This window comes from Heloderma suspectum, chromosome 3 (genome assembly GCF_057233095.1).
Source record: "Heloderma suspectum isolate Gila_16-S chromosome 3, 16-S_ref, whole genome shotgun sequence".
Classification (NCBI taxonomy): Eukaryota; Metazoa; Chordata; class Lepidosauria; order Squamata; family Helodermatidae; genus Heloderma; species Heloderma suspectum.
In genome coordinates, this window is record NC_139460.1 from 252,028,198 (window position 1) to 252,048,298 (window position 20,101).

At 43.9% G+C, this 20,101-nt stretch overlaps 1 protein-coding gene across 2 annotated transcripts in view; it reads right to left on the minus strand.

The window, feature by feature from the left end:
* The window catches only part of SHOC2 (SHOC2 leucine rich repeat scaffold protein), an 84,108-nt gene extending 68,431 nt beyond the window's left edge, over nt 1-15,677 (minus strand). The window contains exon 1 of one of the 2 annotated variants that reach the window (XM_084846280.1): nt 15,478-15,677. The gene's annotated coding sequence lies outside the window, so the exon portion shown is untranslated. Of the gene's footprint in view, nt 1-14,533; nt 15,242-15,477 lie in introns of those variants that run through there. The other variant, XM_084846281.1, reaches the window with a different exon arrangement.
* Nucleotides 15,678-20,101: the final 4,424 nt, after the last annotated feature.

The window sequence follows — 20,101 nt, forward strand, 5'->3', positions numbered from 1 at the left end:
ACCAAGGTTCTTCAATTATCCTTTAGGAACAGCTCTCAGAAATGTTACACAAACCTAGGGTTATCACCAATTGCATTCAAGTACAGCAAAAATTGAGAGGAAGGATTATGTATGAGGTTCCCAGTATGACAACTGTGGATCTTGTGCTTGGCTTACTCACCTGTATATGACCAATGCAAAACCAATCAGTGCTATTATTCCCTTAATCAGAGAAAGCCAGCTTCTTCATGCCCTAGGGACTGGATGCCAGTCACAGCTGCTTGTGGACTGTAGACATGCCCTCCTTGACAATGTCATTCTCCCCCTCAAAAAGCCTCACTAGAGATTACATCCCTGCATGCTGAATAAGTTTTCAGACTTCCCTCCCATAATGGGAGGTCAGGATATCGAAGAGGCCAAGACCATAAGCAATACACTGCTTCTTAACCAGCAGTACCCTTCCCCAATGCAAAATGAGAACATTTCACACACATATAGAGAGAGGTTTCAGAGGTATTCTCTCCTAGAGTACTGAAGTAGCACCTATCACACTGTGGTGACAGATCAACAGATTTAGTCCTTCCAGAGGCAAACAGCTATCAGATTCCACTATAGCTTTACTTGGCTTCACAATAACTTCTGCAAGGTGGAATGTACTACCAGCTGGGATTCATCATGCCCCATTGTTACAGGCTTTTAGGAAAGCCCCAAAGACCTATTTGTTCTCTTCAGATTTTCTTGAGTTGTGTTTAATGGACTGCTAATGGTTTTAGTTGCACTTATTTGATTTGACTATTGGGGGGACTGGATGTTTGTTTCAGTAACATTGCTGACTTTTATTAATATTTGACGTTTATTGTTATTTATATTTTATTCTGGAAGCCGCCTTGAGACAGCCAAGGCAGCCAAAAAGTATTTTAAATAATAAAATTCCTATCTGAAACACAGTGGAGCTGGAAAAGTACTACTTCCAAATCTGATAGTGCTTTTAAACCAGGGTATGTAGTTGGAATAGAAATTTGGACATAGCAGCACCTAGGCCATGGTGTTCCACACACTAGATTACATTCCTTAAAGCGAGGGTAGCTAACCTATTAGCCGAGTGTGTCACAACTCAAATCCAAAGTATTGCATTGTACCATGCTACAGAATATACCCTGACACCTTGGTCAGGTTTGGTTTCTGTCTACTGAGCAGAAGAGCAAGCAGCAAATGCAGCAAAGAAGTAGACAGGAGTGCATGCTTGACTTTACGCTAGAACCAGACACATGGGCCCTCCTAGTTCTATACAAGTGTGCCACAAACTCCTGCTTCCTGTGCCACTTGTGTCACAGGTTTGCCGCCGTTGTTGTGAAGGAGACAACTCAGATAACAAAGGAACTTTCAAAAGCTGGCAAAATCCATACCACATAGTCCATTACCTCCTTCCTTGCATATTTTACCTCCACTATTTAGCATGGACCGATCTTTGAAAAGTTTGTTTTAATTTTAGCTTCATAGCACAAGAACATGTATTCTAAATACCATTACTGATTCTGTCAAGATAACCAGAGATGGACCTACAAGAGAGAGTAAATTAAGTTTTAAAAGCAAAACTAGAAAAGGAGACTGCAGAATCAGTACTGTCTTTTACAGAACAGTTGTCAATTCAACATAAATTTTCAGGAACATGCTACTGATTACAGAACCTTTCAGACTGATCTGATAATTGTTTACCCAGAAAATTCACTAAAGGGAGCTCACATCCAGTTAAATGCGCACAGGACTGAAACCTAAGTTTTATGAGTAGCAGACTACCACCTACTATATTTTTTCACACAAACAATAGCTAGACTCCAAAAATAAAAAAGACATGGATGTCTGTTATTGTAGCAAGAGCCACAAGCAGAGGGATCTGACCCATGAAACTTGTCAGCTGTCCTTAACCAATTCATCTAACAGGTTTGAAAACTTGCTTCACAGCTTTTTCCAGCCCTCAGGTAGTGATAGTCATTTCAGCACAGCCACTGTCTTTCAGTGAATGCACTACTACATTTTTAAAAATGTTTCTGCTCCCCTGGCACCCACTGTGTCAACAAATACCATCCTAATTCACTGACTGTCACTATTGTTTAAACAGGAGCCACTTTGGCTCCAGGCATCACCACCAAGGGCCTTTCATGGGCTGTGGGGTGGGCTTCACTTCCCCTGCCGGTAAACTGGCGACGCTGTGCACCGGACTCAGCTGGAGCCCCACCCCACCCGCCACTTTACAGCTAAGGAGTCTCCACACTACCCACCCCCAAAGCCTCCTCTGGTAGCCTAGATCACAGCAGGCAGCTCACTGCTAAAGCAAACAACAAGGCAAAGCTAGGGAGTCCCTGCTGAGAACAAGTAGCTACTGCAAAAGAAGAGTGATAAAGAGAGGCAGAGAGCCACACTTGAGGTGATTGGGTGCTGCCAGTGGCCCTCAGGCCTTGCAGTGAAGAACAGAGCCCTAATTGATACAATGAGCTTCCCCAAGCAGCTCATACTTAACTTTTAAAGTTATATTTTAAAAAGCTGAAATCTACAGACCATAACATACAAAAAAGCAGGCACACACTTCAAAGAAGGCCTTTCCTCACCATGTTATCACTTTAATGCGTCATTCCTCTTCTCTGTCCAGAGAAAGGCACAACCACCCCATGCTTTGTCTGCATGGAGAAAAGATCAGTCTTTTCTCCCTGCAGAGAGAGGCAGGAGATAGCACTCTGTGACTCTCCCTGCACGGAAAAATTTCCCTATGACATCAGGTGGTGAGATTGAGGAGGAGGTGGTGAGAGAGGGGGCAACCCTGAACATTATGTACCACCAATTCCAACACTATTCTCCATTCTTGTTCTATAGGACTTGTTTCAGGACTTCCATCTAAAGGACCCCTTGGACAATGCATATTTGTCATGATGCTGCCCAGTGCTACTGCTGGATCCCTTTTTGAAAATTGGTGTTACACTGGCCATCTTCCAGTCCTCTGGTATAGAGGCTGATCTTTGGGACACGTTGTATATTTTGGTTAGAAGATCAGCAATTTCATATTTGAGTTCTTTGAGAACTCTAGGATGGATACCATCTGGGCCTGGTGATTTATTTGCTTTCAATTTATCAATAAGATTGAGAACTTCATCTTTTGTCACCACTATTTGTCTCAGTTTCTCAGACTCCTTTCCTGAAAACATCAGTTCAGGCACAGGTATCTGTCCTATATCTTCTGCAGTGAAGACAGATTTTTTTAAAAAATCATTCAGCTTCTCTACGACCTCCTTGTCCTCCTTCAGCACTCCTTTAACTCCATTGTCATCCAATGGTCCAACGGTCTCCCTAGTTGGTTTCTGCTTCTGATATATTTACATAATTATTTATTGTTGGCCTTGATATTGTTAGCAATATGCTCTTCAGAATGCTTTTTTGCATCTCTTATTGTCTGCTTGCATCTCCTTTGTGCAAGCTTGTGTTCCCTTTTGTTTTCCTCACTTGAGCAAGACTTCCATTTTCTGATGGAAGCTCTCTTTTCTGTAATAGCTTCTTTGACACTGCTCGTTAACCATGCCAGTGACCTTTTGGGCTTGGTGCTACCTTTCCTGATCTGTGATATACATTTTAACTGAGCTTCCATTATTGTGGTTTTGAGTAATCTCCAAGCATTTTGAAGGGATTTAATCCTCTTGACTCCTCCTTTTAATTTCCTTTTCACCAGTTCCCTCATTTTAGAGAAGTTTCCTCTTTTGAAGTCAAATGTGACTGTGTTGAACTTCCCGGGCAATTTTTCACTTAAATATATATTAAATCTGATAGTACTACGGTCAACAACATTTACATCTCGTAGGTCCTGGGCGACACCATTTAGGATTAAATCCAAGGCCGCCTCCCCTTTGGTCGGTTTCATGACCAACTGTTCTAGGGCACAATTGTTCTCCTTGCTGAATCACCTTTCGACTCAGCCAGTCCACCTGAATGTTCTGGGTGACCTTGACATATTCCACCAAAATTAAGGCTAGATAAGCTTCCGTCCATGTTAGAAGGTTAGCTTCTTCTTGGAGGTCGCTGGAGCATGTTCCCCCTTGCCTATCAATGTACACCTTCGCAGTCACATTGCCTACCTGGACCAAAATGTGGCTGTTTAAAAGTTGGATGCTTGGAGAGAGAGAAACAGCCTGCCTTGAGGTCGAGACAACTGACTATGTGGGCAGCTCCAGAGATCCTGTGCCACCTCTTCCTTGCAATGTACCTCCCTCCAGTTAAACTGGCATCTTTGGGGGCCCAGATGCAGGAGAGTTCCCGTAAGGCAGGGTGGGAAACTTCAAGGTGTCCAGGGGCCACTTTGCAACCACTCCCATGAGCCTCACTTCTGGAAGCAGAGTGGCAAAAAAATTGGCAGTTGTCAAGATAAATTTGTCCTTTTTAAGCCATCATAGCAGTTTGCAGCCAAAATTCAGTGGCACCAATTTTTGTGTTGCAGCAAATTTTAGTGACACAGCGGGGCCACACCAGAGGACAGGGTGGTTGTGTGTGGGCCATGTATTGCCCACCCCTGGCCAGATGAGATGTGTCAAGCCACCTGTAGGGGCTGTACCATCCTCTAAGGGAGGCAAAGTCTCAGATATATCTTGTGGGCAATCTGGCATTGGTATGGGAGCGAGAACCACTAAAAGGGCCAGGAGTGGAACTGGGCCTGCAGGACTGAATCAATGGATGCAATCACAGAAACTTAAGCCTTCCTCTGTCTTGTTAGGCTTAAGTTTCAATTTAATGGCCCTTATCCAGCTCATTTCAGGCACTAGTTGAGTATTTCCACTGTCTCATCTATCTTAGCTGAAAATGAGAAATAGGTGGGTGTCATCTGCATATTGCTAGAACTTCTTAAATTCTGTCAGTTACAGACAATTTTGAAGGACTAAAAAATCCAAAGCAATCCTTCCACTGTAGGTTTTAGCCAGATTGCAACACAAACACATTTAAAAGCAAATTTAAGCCTATACATAGAAGGGGGGGGGGGAGAGACAGCGTATGAGGAATAAATGGCCAGACCGCCAATACTTCCAATACTACTATCCACTATAATCTAACCAATTTAATGTGGTGCTGTGAATCTGAAGGTCAATGACCATTTAGGTTGTATCAACAAAAGCATTGTTTCCAAACCTCTGGAATTTATAGTACCTGTCTAATCAGTACTGGTAAAATCTTATCAGAGGTATTGTGCTCCTACTGTTCAAAAAGGTTTTAATGAGAACTATGAAGAGGATATAAAACACACTATGAATGAAAGTGCAAGCTCAAGGAACTGCATATTTTTAGCCAAGATAAAAAATATTATTTGGGGGCTTGGGGGTTGGCAGAAGATTCAAACAAGTTTAGAATATATAAAAGCTCATCTGAAACAAGAGTTAAATCACTGTTCACCATAAGTACTGGAGATCGTTTGAAACCTACTGTCAACCTAAATCTAACAATATGATCCACTCAGCAATGAAAACAAGACTCTGGTATCTCCTTTCTCTTGAGATGTTCAATAAAAGATTAGGAACCCATTTCTCATGGTTGCTTTAGGAAACCTATCTCAACACCATGGATTAGACTAGTGTTTTCCTCTAAGAACAGAACTAGATTTTACAAAAACCACAGAGCTGCCACAACTCCATCTTTCTTTCTCACCTCTTCCTAGTATTTTGCAGTAGTATATACAACACAATATCATATCACACAACGTGCGATATTATATCACTGCACTGCATTTCCATACTCCTGCTTTGTGTAAATGGCTGTCAGCATAGAGGCAAACTCAGCATGATGACATCACATCGCATGCTGTGTTATGCTACATGTTACCAGGAAGAGAGAGAAACAGAATGACAGCAGCTCTGTGATTCTTCTAATGCTGAGTTCTGTCCTAAATGGAATGGGGAAAATCAGCAGATTGCTGAAAACAACTATTATAAATTTTAATTCTAAGAAATCTATGAAGTGAGGACAGGAGTGGGATACACTCAACCCCCTCCACACACTGAATGAAAGCACAGAGGGGATTGCAGGGCCATACTGTGCCTGCACACTTCCGCCATTCTGCTATGAACATCCACTCAGCATTTGTCAGAAAGAGTTATCTGCATGTACAGATGTATATAAGGAGAATTCGTCCCAATGAGTGTTACAACAGACATTCAGGGGAGGACCATGTTTGGCACTGTCAGTGTGTGAGGCTAACCTGCATGATTCCATAAGCTTTCTGTGCATTCATTCAGTATGTGGAGGGGGGCAAGTGTACCCCCTTCAGACTTTCCCAGAGTGGGAGGTTAACCCCTCTGAAGAGGAAGAGAGATCATGAATTCATGACTGCTGCAGGTCCAGTTAGCTCAGTTTGCAGATGCAGTGGCATACGTTTTGGAACACAGTAAGATGTTTCAGACAAGATATAGTGCAATTATAGGCAATGTGGTTTCTAGGTTACCAGGACATGGATGATGAGTTTAGAAGAGTCAATTTCATGAAAACCTGATATATAATAGTCTAGGTCAGCAATCCTTAAACTGATCTAGGTACACATTCAGATGGTCCATGAGACCAATAAAAGAAGAGAGAGGGGAACTAAGTTTTATTCTGATTTTTCAAAAGGAGAATCAAATTTAGGAACAATACAAACCAGTTAAGATTTTTCTCTTCTTGAGCCAACAGACCTTTACTTCCTTCACTGTGAACATAATGTTCACCCCAATTATGATTTGATTGTTATTTGTGTTCAACATTAAGCAAGCCTAAGATAAAGCTCTGCCTTTAACAAATGAGAAGAAACAAAAAGTAGATGGTAAAACTAGCAACTTCACTTTTGTATTCTTTTAGATTGATAAGAGAACAAATCTAGGCTACTAATGTGGGTGGAAAACTCTCTGTTAGCAAAGGCTGTGTGGGTTTGCAAGGCAAGTTCTTAACATTCTGCAGTGATCTCAGAATTGCAGACAGCCAAGATACTATTGTGTTGTAGCACTTTTCTGGTAACTTTACACAGCCTTGTTTGGAAAGTCACTTTTTGGCACTGTTTGGTTTTACAAATACCTTTTTTAGACTTCTGTGGGTATTTATTTATATGTAAAACCACCTGATGTCTCCAGCTTTTATGGGAATCCTATTTTGTACAAGTAGTCCTGTTCTCTATTACAACACCTCCCACTAAGAACAAAGAGGACCATCAAAATGAAAGTCGGTATTTACAGAAATATGAGAGGGACTCCCTCCTCACCAAATGGGTTTGGGGTTTTTTACAAGACTTTGGGAGAGGGGTGCCTATTTTGGGAGGGAGGACATTCTACTTCTCCATTACAAGTGGCTGAAAACATGACTGTGTGTGTGTTTTCAACCTACTGGTTAAGAAAATGAAGCATCACAGAGCAGCATAGCCACCATGATACTGTTTCAAGCCAAGTATACACATACAGACTAGAAAAATATAATCACACAACTGGTTGAGACGTTCAAAGACGTTCTGCCTTTTCCTATTAAGAAATCTGTAATTATGACGGAAAGATGCATCAACTGACATATTATGATTGCAAAGATAATTTTGCTCTGTGGTTAGGAATCTGAACTCTTATCATGTTCTAAGGTTCATCCAGTTACAAGTTTTTGCAGAGATAGCTTTTTAAAAATTAATGCATAAAACTAGACTTACAGACTTAGATCCACAGAACCGTCAGCAGAAGGAATATACTTGTGCTGTTAATTTCTTGTAGCACTGTGCAACAACATATCAGGCAGGGGTTGCATTCCACATGGGCTTGCATTCTGAGTTTTTGCTCTATGAACGTAATGGGTCCTTTGTGCTCACAGACTAAATACACAAGATCGAAGTCATGGTAAATAAGGAAGACACATGCTCTAGCAGCATATTCATTCCATTAAGAGGTACTGAAAAGAGCTGGTGAAAAGTGTTGAGCAGGGGCTTGTACAAACAGAATAGCTTCTTTGGATTTGGGGGCCACCTTTCCCATGCAATACCCTTCTTCTGTGTCAGAAACAGCCCTTACATGACCAGAATAAGCTTTTATGTAGCAGTAGGGCACCTTTGGATTCAAGCCATAGTCTTGTAATACCAGGTTTAAGATACAGTACTACAATTAAGCTTTCTATTCCTAAGACAGAAAACAATATATGTTAAAATGATATAGAACAAAATTTCCAAATAGATTTTCAATTAAGACCTTTATTTTGCAAAACTAATACAGCTTTTTGTGCTCTGCTACATTTAGTTATCTACCAGTTATCATTGGGCATACATTTAGAGATCCAAGAACCCATGGGAATGCTGGAGCCATTTTAGAGGACAGGGACCACGAACAGAGTAATTTGTGGTGATTAAATTTCTGTCATGATGATTATGACAGCTTCAGGGGCAAGAGACACTAATATGGCATGCATCCAACAAGTACCCAGTTTACAGGAGACAGAACAGGGGTTTCCAGTTTTCTCCAAAACCATTATACTAAAATAATATGCATCTTCCAAAAGTATACCATTTAAGGCTGAATGCAGAACTTGGATCTAAGACTTCCAGCTTTTGGTTAAATGTATGAATACTTCCTATCAGTATGAGCCAAGATTCTTTTAATATTACTATAACTATATGAATAAATCTGAAAAAGTTTGGAGAAAAATATCATCACCAATTCAGGATGATTTTCATTACATGATTTAAAATCAATTTCATGCATCTTCAACTACTCCCAGTCTCAAATACAAAGTTATTTTTACTTCCTCAGCAAGCATTCATTGCAAAGGGCATAGCGCCACAGGCACTGATACTCAAAACTGCAAGTTGGTACAAGTCCAACTAAAATTAATGTTGCATTCTTTAGAAGAGTTAGTTCAATGATTGGTCCAAGTTTAAACAGTCATGTAAACAGAACGAACTTTCACGAAGTGTAATCAATGACAAATTCCCTGCTTGTAAAAGCATCTGTTTCTTCCAGTGGCCAACAAGAATGCCTTTCTGCAGAAATTCAAAGTGCCTTTTATAACAGTACTCATAATTTCTGAAATAAAGTGAGAAAAAGGATCTAATTTTTCATATAATCAGAATTTCCACTAAATCCTATATACTATAGAGCACTCACTTCTGGATCTCAAAATAATTTTGAAATTACTTTTGAGCTTTTCCCAATCCCAAGCAGTTATTTGGAAAGCAATAGGCCTACTACATATGTCTACTTGGAAAAGCTGTCATTTTTGAAGCAGTTTCCAAATTCTCCTCCTCTAGTGTACATCACGATGCTTTCTACAAACATGAGATTTCAACCCAATCAGGTTTCATGAGCACCAATTCTATGAAAGCCTGGTATTAACAGAGGCCTCAGTAAAAGGCCAAACTAGCTTCTGCTATTACATTTCCCCCAAACACTAGAAAGGGGCAAACTAGAGGTGGGGAACCTTTGGTTCTTCAGATCTTGTTGGACTGCAACTCCCATCATCCCTGACAACTGGCCATGCTGGCTGGGGCTGATGGGATTTGGAGGGCCATAGGTTCCCCACCCCTAGTCTAAATAAAGAGTGTAGCAGGTGGAGGAAGAAATGTGGGCAAGGAGCAAGAAGAAAGAGTATACAAGAGGCACACAGAGAGAAAGATTAAAGGAAGATGTTTTAGAGTTCTTAATATTTTGGAGTTGAAAATTATCAACCGTCTGAAGCAGATATAATAGCTGAAGAGAGAAGAGAGTTTTAAAAGAGGATGTTTGAAATAATTCAAAGTATTTATAAATTGCTTTTCTACCCACCATTGCCCTCAAAGCAATGTACCGTTTTAACCAATACAATAATATAATAAAAACTCAGAATCTTGTGGCACTTTAAAGACTAAAAAAAATATTGTTGCATAAGCTTCCGTGGACCACAATCCACTTCATCAGATGCAACTGAATGTAGTCCACAAAAGCTTATTCCACAATACATTTGTTAATCTTTAAAGTGCTACAAGACTTGTTTTTGTGCTGCAACAGACTAACATAGCTACCCCTCTGGAAAAAAATGCAATATAATCACAACAGAATAAAACTGTATAAGCAAAAAGCTCTAATTAACATGTAGCAAAAGCAAGAGGAATGTGGAATATATGCAAGTGAAAATCCAAAATCCATAGTTGGGCAATACCTTTATTAGGACCAACCAAAAAAACTATCAACAATCAAGCCTAGCTACATAGAAGTAGCACCCCATACAATCCTCTCTTAATAAAACACAGTATCAGCTCTGAGAAAATCTCCATAAACAGAGAATATATTTTACTACCAACTGTTAGACAGCAAGCATGAACTCAGTTGTGCAGAAAGCAATATTTCATAACTCATGATAGTATAAAACGCAGAAGATATTTCAAAATGTACTTGCATCATGTAAACAGTACAGTTCCTTTAGAAAATGCAATCTACTATGGTAAGAAACAGAACTGACAAATGGCAATTCTCTAACTACTAGAATAACTCAGGCTGCCTGCTCACCGTGGCATAATTTCGGGACATTTTAATTGTCCATGCAGACTATGTTATAGCCATGTACCAAAGTTGAAAGCTACACACACCACCTATTTCACTGAACACACACATGCTAGGAAGCTGCAGCTGGCTGCTACCAAAACCATCAGAATGGACACGCACAATCACATGACTCTCTATTTACAAAAAATGTTTGCTAAACATTTGACACTTCCAGCACTGAGGTGCTTTCTCTTAGGAGATTAGTCACATTTTAAGCAGCCCTTCCGAATGAAGGATGCTTTGAGGATATACCCATGGTCAAAAAAATAAAGAACACTTACATAATGCAATGACCATGTCAGGTGCTGCCTGAGAAAATTGTAGTGGGGATATACTGTAGGCCGTTGGCTAACACGATAAATAAGGAGGCCCCTCTCCTACAGATTTCCCCTTCCCCTCATGAGAGAAAATTGAATGCCTGACTGCGAAGCACAAGGAAGAGAAGTCTGTGCATGTAATTTGGAGTTACTTCTGGTTCCACAGATATATGAATGCACCACCACCACCTCGCATCCATTAGCCTACATAATAAAAACAAGCAGGGTCAAAAAATATTTACTTTTATGCTGGAAAATATCACTGTTAAAACAGATTTAGTACTTCAGGTGTGTCTGATGGAAAATGAGCTGTAAGCAGTGCAGGTGAAATGAAACACTTCAGACACTTATCATGCCAAGCAAACAGCTATCTAAACAGAAAATACAATATAATAGCTGTATTAGTCACTTCAGTTCTAACACAAACACAGCTGGTTGGGTTCTCACACACTAAGGGTACAATCCTGTGCATGTTTAGACAGAAAAAAAGCCCTACAACTCCCAGGATGCCCCAGCCAGCTACGCTGGGAGTTGTAGAACTTTTTTTTCTATTTAAACATGCATAGGATTGTGCCATAAACAGGATTTGCAGTTTAGTCCTCCATGTATTCTACCCCCACCTTTTTTTAAATGTTCCAGTCGCTTTATCGGATTTAGGCCTTTGGGACAAAATGGCACTTTCTCTTTGTATTTTATTATACAGCTAGCTGCTTCAAGCCTTCAGGGTAAAGGATGGCTAAAAAGATGGGAGTATCACAGAAACCAAACTATGCCACACATCCTGAAAGAGTCCAGTCCCCAAATGCATTCACAGGATGTGCTCCTATACAGAAGCACTGGAAAACGCAACCAGAAACAGAAGTGCTGTTGAACACTGTGAAGCAAAAAACATATTTTTACATAAAAACAAGATCCATCTCTGTCTGGATTTATTTTGAAAGTTTTTTAACCAAGAGTAGCTGATCCTATAGAAAGCGGAGCTTTTACTATTTCCTGTCATAGTTTACAATGAATTCATTATATTGTATCCTGTTTGCAGCACAGAAGTTATCCAAACACTAGAATTGGGGGGGAAATCAGCATACTGGTCCTACCACAATATCCAGCATCTAATGCCAAAATTCATATTGCACTGAGGCAAGTACCAAGATGAGGAACTGAGCTTGTATGACAGTTCTTCAGCAAGCTCTGCTGGTCCAACCCTAATCAACAGAAAAAGTAGTAGGCAGCAACTTCTGATGGGGGAGCAAAAACAAAAGAAGAGTGGAGCAAGACATTAGAGTTATACTTGGATATAAATGATAGCCTCACTTTGCCTTCCCCTTTCCTCTATCTGAAAGCAAGTATCTGCTTAACATTACCACAAGCAGCTGAGGCAAAACGAGCAAACGATAGATCAGCTGCCTGAGCCTACAATCTATTATCACAGTTTAAACAGAATATTACAACCACATTTACAGCATCCAAAAATTATTTCAGGCTCTTCTTACAAGACTTTCCTCTTGTGCCAGTCTGTTCCAACAGCTTTTTATGAATTCTGATCCAATCGAAAATGTTTCTCCCCATCAATTCTTGGTCATCTACTTTAAACATAGGATACAATGTATACCGCCACATACACACTTCCCTCATAAAATTAATAGACCATCAAAATCAACCTGTTTCTATGGATGCGATCACTAGAAGAACCATGAAAGTGCACACACACAAATATGAAACATTCACAAATTAGTACACATAGAAAGTGTTGCTGAAATTATACATTTCTGTGACCAAAGATTTGACCATCTAGCATACTTCAACAACAACCAGCTTGTTAATCAGATATAACTGTCAAGATAATATATGTGAATGCCTCTGCACTCCACACTCCTCACCATGACATTTGTAAACTAAGCCAAAACTGTAACTAGCACACAGCTAGCATTGTTTACAAACTTTACTTCTGTTCTTATCCACAGCACAGATAAGGAAATCACTTTCAATGTCTATCAACTATTAGGAGGATGTAGGAGCAACATCAATAATTCTCACTCTGCTGCTGCTTCTTCTCCTTCTTCTTTTTAAATCTACTACAAACAGAGCTCCAAGCCCAAAGTAGCCTCCCCCACCCCCAATTGCTATTTTCCCAAGTCGTATGTAAACGACTATGGGCGTTTCGTTTCACTTGTTACATCCAGAGAAACCCAAAAGCTAAATAAAACCAATTTACATGTGATTATCACAATCCAAAATGAGTCCAGCTGTCATCTCTTAGGTAATCCAATCCTCTACTTGCTAAGAGCTTGCATGCTCAGAACAACCATTTAAGCCCATGTCCACTGTAATGGATTTTAAAAACCCAGTCCACCTAGAATACAACCCTGAACATAATAAACACCATCATCAATAAAAACCTTGCCTAAAATGTGACTGCATACATTGTGGAACTTCCAATATGATCAACTTGATTTCCATTCTACTTTTCCTGCTGAAAGCTACTAAACATCTATATAAATTGTGGAAAACACTAAAATTCTGTTTCAGCTATTTGATGGTTCTAAAAGACAGACAATATACAACTGAAATGAAGTCATAATTACTATTTGTCTGTGGAAACATCTTTGTCCACGCGCATACGCATTTACTAAGAATGACGATTCCGCGGCCCATGTCAAGCTACGTTTCGAAGTTTGCATAATCAAATATTGAGCTACTGGGTTTCTTTTGAATTACCGTTCATCTTTAAAACCCTTATAAAGGGTATTGAGTGAGCAAACTTGAAATATGCCATGGTGTATTATAGAATCTACGGTGCATGTCTTTTTACGGTCAGCGATCCAAATACATTTACTGTATTTATATTTGTTCAAGGTATAAACGTAAATAGGAAGAATATCAAATCAGTGCAAAACGTTTATCATAAGAACACCACTATACAGTTGTTTACAATCAAATCTTTTATATCTGATAGCTGATTAAATACAGTAAGGTCATACGTACCGCCAACACAATTAACAAAATAGCTACAATGAAATAGGGCAATAATTGCACATCCCTTCGAAGAGAAGAGAGCTATTGAGACGCCTGGTGTTAAAAATGCAACCCTAAACAACAGTGGTCACTATACACATTCACCTGCCCTTAAACAACTTTTAATGTCACTTGATCGTATTAGGTAAGAGACAAGCTAGCATTCCCCATTGCCTTAATTAGCATCACCCCTACACTCTATTTATATGTTACTTGCATACATACATACATATATATATATATATATATATATATATAAAAGCAGCTATGTTGTGAACCAGAACTCTGACTTGCAAAAAGACCCACTAGCACCGCTTTGAGAGAGGCTGCAGAATTTCGGTGACAACAGGCAGCAGCTGGAGTCTACCCAAAGTACTTGCCAGGGCACCTGACAACTACCTCGGCTGGCAAAGAAAGGCAGCGGAAAGGTCAGTGCAGCGCCCTACAGGTAAGAAAGCAGCATGCGCCACAAAAACTGAAGGGCTACCCTTTGCCTCCTCGGAGTGCTTGGAAGCAGCGCGAGCCAGGGGGTCTCGAAACAGGGGCGTCTCCCTGACTGAAAACGACTAGCGCAAGTCCACGCTTCATCACAGCCCCCAGGAAAGAGGAAGCTCTCTCTCTGCCACCACCAGACATGTTACTGCGGCGCAGACCGTCCATGCCTGACCCAGCTCAGGACGCCGGCTCTACCTGCTAGCGAAAGGCGTCAGTGCTTTCGTGTGCTTGGGGCTTCCTGCTGCTTCTCGCCGCTGCCTCCTCTGCCGCTGCAGCTTCCCCTTCTGCTCGCGCCTCTGAGGCCCGGCCCCTGCCTCCTGCCAGCAACAGCGGCGCGAGCCCAGCCTGTGGAGAGGCTTCTCCACCTACAGCCGCGCAGCAGCCAGCAAGGCAAGGCGAAGCGAAGCGAAGCAAGCAAGGCGAAGCAAAGCGAAGCAAAGCAAAGCAGAATCGCGCGCGCGCGCGCGCAGGCACAGGCTCGTCCTCTCGCCGCCGCCTCTCCAGCCCTCCTCCCTGCGTACCCCACCCACGGCCCCAGCTCGAGCGCGGGGCTCCCTCTCGCAGCCGCGGCTTCCCGGGCCCTCGGCGCTGGCGCCGCCCCCCGTCGCGAAGGGCTCCTCCGCACAGGTGCAGAGCCTGCTCCCCGGACCGCGCGGCCCGTCGTGTCCACGGCCTCCCGCTCCCGCCTGGCCCCACTCCTCCACGCACGCCGCCCCTGCAGCCGCCCGCCGCCCTCCGAACGGCGGGCTCGTGTCCCCTCACCTCGGCGACCCGCCCTCCGGAGGCCCCGGGACTCGCGCGCAGCTCCAGCCGCGCCTCCGCCGCCAGCCGCGCCTCGCCCATCTCCCGGCCGCCGAGGACCCCTCGGCTCCAGCCGCCCTGCCTCCGCATTCCTCCGCTCCGAGCCTCCGCCCGCCCGCCCCCTCCCGCCCCGTCCCGTCCCGTCCCGTCATCACCAGGCTCCGGCTCGCCCGCCGCCGCCGCCGCGAAGCCCCCCCCCCGCGCCAGCAGCCTTGCCCGCCGCGCCAGACGCGCTGCGGCGCTTCCCTCCCTCCGCATTCCAGCCGCAGCCCGCTCCCTGCCCGTCGGCGCACGCCCACACCCCGAGGCCTCTCCGCCCGCCCGGCCGCCTCGCCTACCGTGCAGGCTCCGCCATCCCTCTCGGCCGCCAGCACCGTCCGCCTCTCCTGCCGGCCACCGTCACCGCGCACCGAGCGGCCCGTCACGGGACTCCCCGCCCACAGACCTCCACGGTGACCATAGAGAGGGAGAGTGGCAGGTGGAGCGGCGCGCCGGCTTCAGCGCCCGGGCGCCGCCATGTTGGCCGAGGGCAGAAAAACCGAGGTCGCTATTGGCAACCGGCGGGCACGACTCAGAGTAATGGCGGGGGGGAGCGAAACGCGCATTAGGAGAGGGGCGGGGCGATGGCGGATGGCGATGCCCGGGCAAGCGCGCGCGCACCTACCGCTTTGCGTCCGCGGATACGACTCGGCGTAGAACAGAAGACGAGCCGCGTCCGCGCTAATAGTCGTGGACGCAGCCGGCGCAAAAATCCCCCTCGGCTTGGCTGGGAATAGCCTGAAGAGAAGCCCCGGCAGTAAAACGGCCTCCTCCCCACGCGGGCATGGGAGAAGGCATGGCCGTCCGGCCTCGCGCCAGGGCGCAACCGCCGCCGCTGCCGGGCGCCGCATTCCGCGCTCCCCGCCCGGTGCTTTCCTTTATTCACGCATTCGTTGCTTTCCTGTGTCGCCCAGTAGCCGAAGCTGTCTGGGCGGTTCACAGCAACTAAAACCACAACACACAACAGAAGATACGATAGAAGTTTGAAACTACGGTATAAAATAAAACTAAAAACCAAAATAAGGCCCCGCAGCAATGCAAAGATTTAAAATACGGCGACAGATTTAAAACAGAAACCGCACGACTAAAATGCCTGGGAAAATAAACAGCGCCGGAGAGAGCACCATATAGGTGCCAGGCGAGCCTCTCTGTGGGGAAGCTAGTCCACAACTGGGGTGCCACAGCAGAAAAGGCCCTCTTCTTAGCAGCCACCCATCTTACTTCCTTTGGCGTGCAGTTCATGAGAGACCCTGGGCAACGAGCATGAAAAAAGAAGCATCGCTTCAAGATCACCTCCCACCAACTGGATCAACCAACCTTACTCAGAAAAGGAGCCCTCCCCGTCCCCCTCGATCAGGACGATAATAAAAACACAAATGTCAAGAACGGTGTAAAGCCGGAACAGAATGGAACGGGCCAAGCCGGCACCCTTATGAAAAACAAAACCCCAAACAATGGCATGTTTTACAGACGCCTGAGAAAACTATTTTAGGATTGAAACACTTGCAATATTATATCATTATTAACCCCATAATGCTCAGAACCCATCCGGAACGGAACGTAGTGGCCCGGAAGTCCAGCTTCCAAGTGAGCCAGACCAACCAAATTCACTAGTCACTAGACGGGAGTGATGTCATAAGCCATGAAACCTCCACAGAAACCGTGTTCCAATACCTGCTGAAGCTGGCAGGGCAGGAAGAGCGGTGGAGGTGATCTTCACCTCCCCGTCCTCTGTCTTTGGTGATTTTCTCTAGAGGGCACTTTGGAGCGGGAAGGGAGGAGGCTCAGGATATCTCGTAATTTGGCCTCTCTGGTCTCCTCCCTCCGCGCCCACTGGAACACCCCCTTTCCGCCGCCTCCTCCTCGGTCGCTTTTCCAACCTTGGAAGGCAGCGGCACAGCTCTTTCCCCCGAGGGGCCAGGAGGAGGCAGATCTCCAACTCCCCCTTCCAAGGTCGGAGCACCCTTTCCAACCTCGGAAGGGTTTTCCAAGCAATCCTATGGTCCCTGGGATGCTTTCCCGAGAACCATAGGATTGCTTTTTTCATACACTTGTTGTGGGCAATAGGCAGTTCCAGAGGTTATAATTCCTATTCCCTATGCATCTTTGTCATGAAAATTGACCTGCTGTATTGAATCAAATGGGATTTAAACAGCATGAAAAGTTCAAGGTTAAAGCCACCCAAGCAGGTAAACCTGCTAATGTCCTACTTACATACGCAGTGAAAGATTAGGGCCATATGCTGCAATTGTTTTCAGTGACAGATTAGACAAATTCAATTGGTGTAATAATAGGCAAATTTCATGGGATGATGTCAAATGTTACTTGGCAAGGCTGAGTTAAAGGCACATTTCCGTAATTTTTTAGGTTGTTTTGATTCTGTTCTGGCACTATAAAAGACACTAACGATGACTTTTCATTCTAACAACGAGTGGCAGTGCTTGCTTATGGCGTATTGCACACTCCCATGCAGTTCAGTGAGACGGGTGAACTTGGTTGATTTGGCTGACTTGACAATTGGTGTTCCAGGCCATTTCCCTTCGACAACATTTATTGTCTGGAACAGGTAACAGAACTTGGCCTATGGGGAAGTGGCATGGCTTCTGGCATCCTTCCCATCAGGGGTGCTGCTAGCCAACCCCCCGCAAATAAGTCTTTCCCTTTATCGCAATTAAGCTTAGAAAAATAACTTGTTCCATTGGTTTGGGATGATACAAGGCAGGGTGAAAATGAATTGGAGAATTTATTGTATTTGAGATTATTTGGATGAGAAATTAATTGGTTGGCTTTGCCTCCTGAGAAATTTAAATACACCCTAGTAATTTCTACATTTCCACATATAGACTAGCATATGCAGATTTCATGCGGATTTGTGTCCTGGGGGCCTGGGTTCTGAATCTTTTTAAGCGCCTAGCAACGCCCCTGCCTCTGATACAGTTATGTCTGACTGGTGAATTTCTCTTGGCTAGGCTCATTCAAAAGCTGGTGTTCCGGACAAAAGGCCATTGTATCTGAGACCACAAGGGGGCAGGCTTCCATACATATTGGAGCTGGCCATCCAGTAATACCTTTTTGACTAGGATCCCTTTTTATGGGCAGCATGTTCATGTGGGCTATATGACCGAAGCCTCCCTGCATGTAGACCAAAGGGTGCAGATGCATTTACAGAGCACTTTATAAACTAAGGCTTCCTGTGTGACCAGAGGTAATGGCAAAGTCCTTTCTGGTCCTGACGTTTTGAAAGTAAAGACCTATAGATCTTCAACAGCTTTGAAGACGGGCACTTTTAATAAGGCGGAATGCAACCATATCACTTAGGTCCTTGGCCAGTAAACACAGCAACGCTTTGCACAGATTACGTACTATCTGAAAATACACCCCTCCACTTGGGGTGCTTCCAGATGGAAGTCTCCCAATGCTACGAATCAAAAGGTATTGTGCGCTTATTCCATCTTTTCCTCTGTAATGGATTTTTTTTTTTCTAGTAAGAAAAAAGACAGAAGAAGTGGTGGGAAAACACTGGAAAGTTACAAATGGTAGATGATGTCTGGACGCTCTCCACCCTCCCAGCCCCCCCCCCCCAATTCAATGTCTGAGGCAGAGAGACTGCAAGCTAAACGCTTCATATAGAAACACACTTGGGGAAAAAACCCTGTTTGCCCAGGAGCAAGCAAGCAAGCAACTTTTCCACCTTTTCAAGGAACAAATACTTTACTGTCCATAGTCACAATGCTGATCCGAGAGATTTCGCCTTAGCTTGGAGTGCTGGGAGAAATAAATATTTTGCGAGAAATTTTAAGCCAATTTTGTTGTACAACATTATTAGCTGCTAATATTATTCATGTCAATAATTGCCTTTGTATATGAAAACTATTATGTGCATGGTTCACCAATTCAACACTTCTGGTTTTGTATTGTAAATAAACTGTCCATCCTCTCAACCCAATGAAATGGACATTTAAAGGTAGACAGAAGGGGACAATGATGCAATAATGTAGCATGCCTCAGCCAGTACTACCATTTGACTGTATTTTTCCACAGAATAAACAATTGCTTCTTCCAAACAAATATTTGGTGTACTAGACAGGTCAGTTCAAGATGTATAAATAGTTCTTCGCCAAGGTGAGCAGGAGAATGAATGCTCCTGCTTAGGTTATAAGTAAAGCCAAGCCCGCGTATATGTCATGATTCTGTAACATTTCAGCTTCTAAAAAAACTCATAGTCACCTTCTTTAAGTTCTCACCTTTATGCTTGTTGATGTATGCTTGAAAGTTGCTGATGCCAGAGGGGTGGCTGAAGCTGCAATCCTATGCACCAGCATGTATCAATTTAGAGTGCAATCTTATGGGTTGCGCCTCTTAGGGTGGGAGGAGCAACGGAGACTATTTTTGCCTTTCTGTGCTCCTGCCTCTTCCCTCTGAGCTCAGCAGCCATGTAGTCACCATGAGGCCTTAGGATTCACTCCCTTGGCAGACCAATGCGGGGTGTAATATGAAGGCAAAAACTATAGAAGACACCGCCATCCCCCCCCCACACACACACACACACCTTCCCTACTTTCCTACTCTTATATGCCTGCTGCTGGGAGCTTGCTTGAAATGAAAATCTGCAGAGGGAGGGGGAAGGGCAGGAAGAGCTCCCTGTGGAATCCTGGTATTTGATAGTCCATCTGATTTTACTGCTCCAAACTGGGACTTCGGGGTTCTACAGAAGCTAAGTGGCTTCAGTGCAGCAAAGGATTTAATTGCCCCCCACAAACTTCTTCCCCCTGCCCCTCCACCTTTGACTTCTCCCGCACGGCTGCAGACTGCAGATTATACCGAGAGGAGGGTTCGAGCGATGTGGCCTCATGTTTCAGAAAGTGCCGTGGAGGCTGTGTGCAGAGTGCCTCATAGCAGTTCCATGGGGATGTAGGGAGCTGC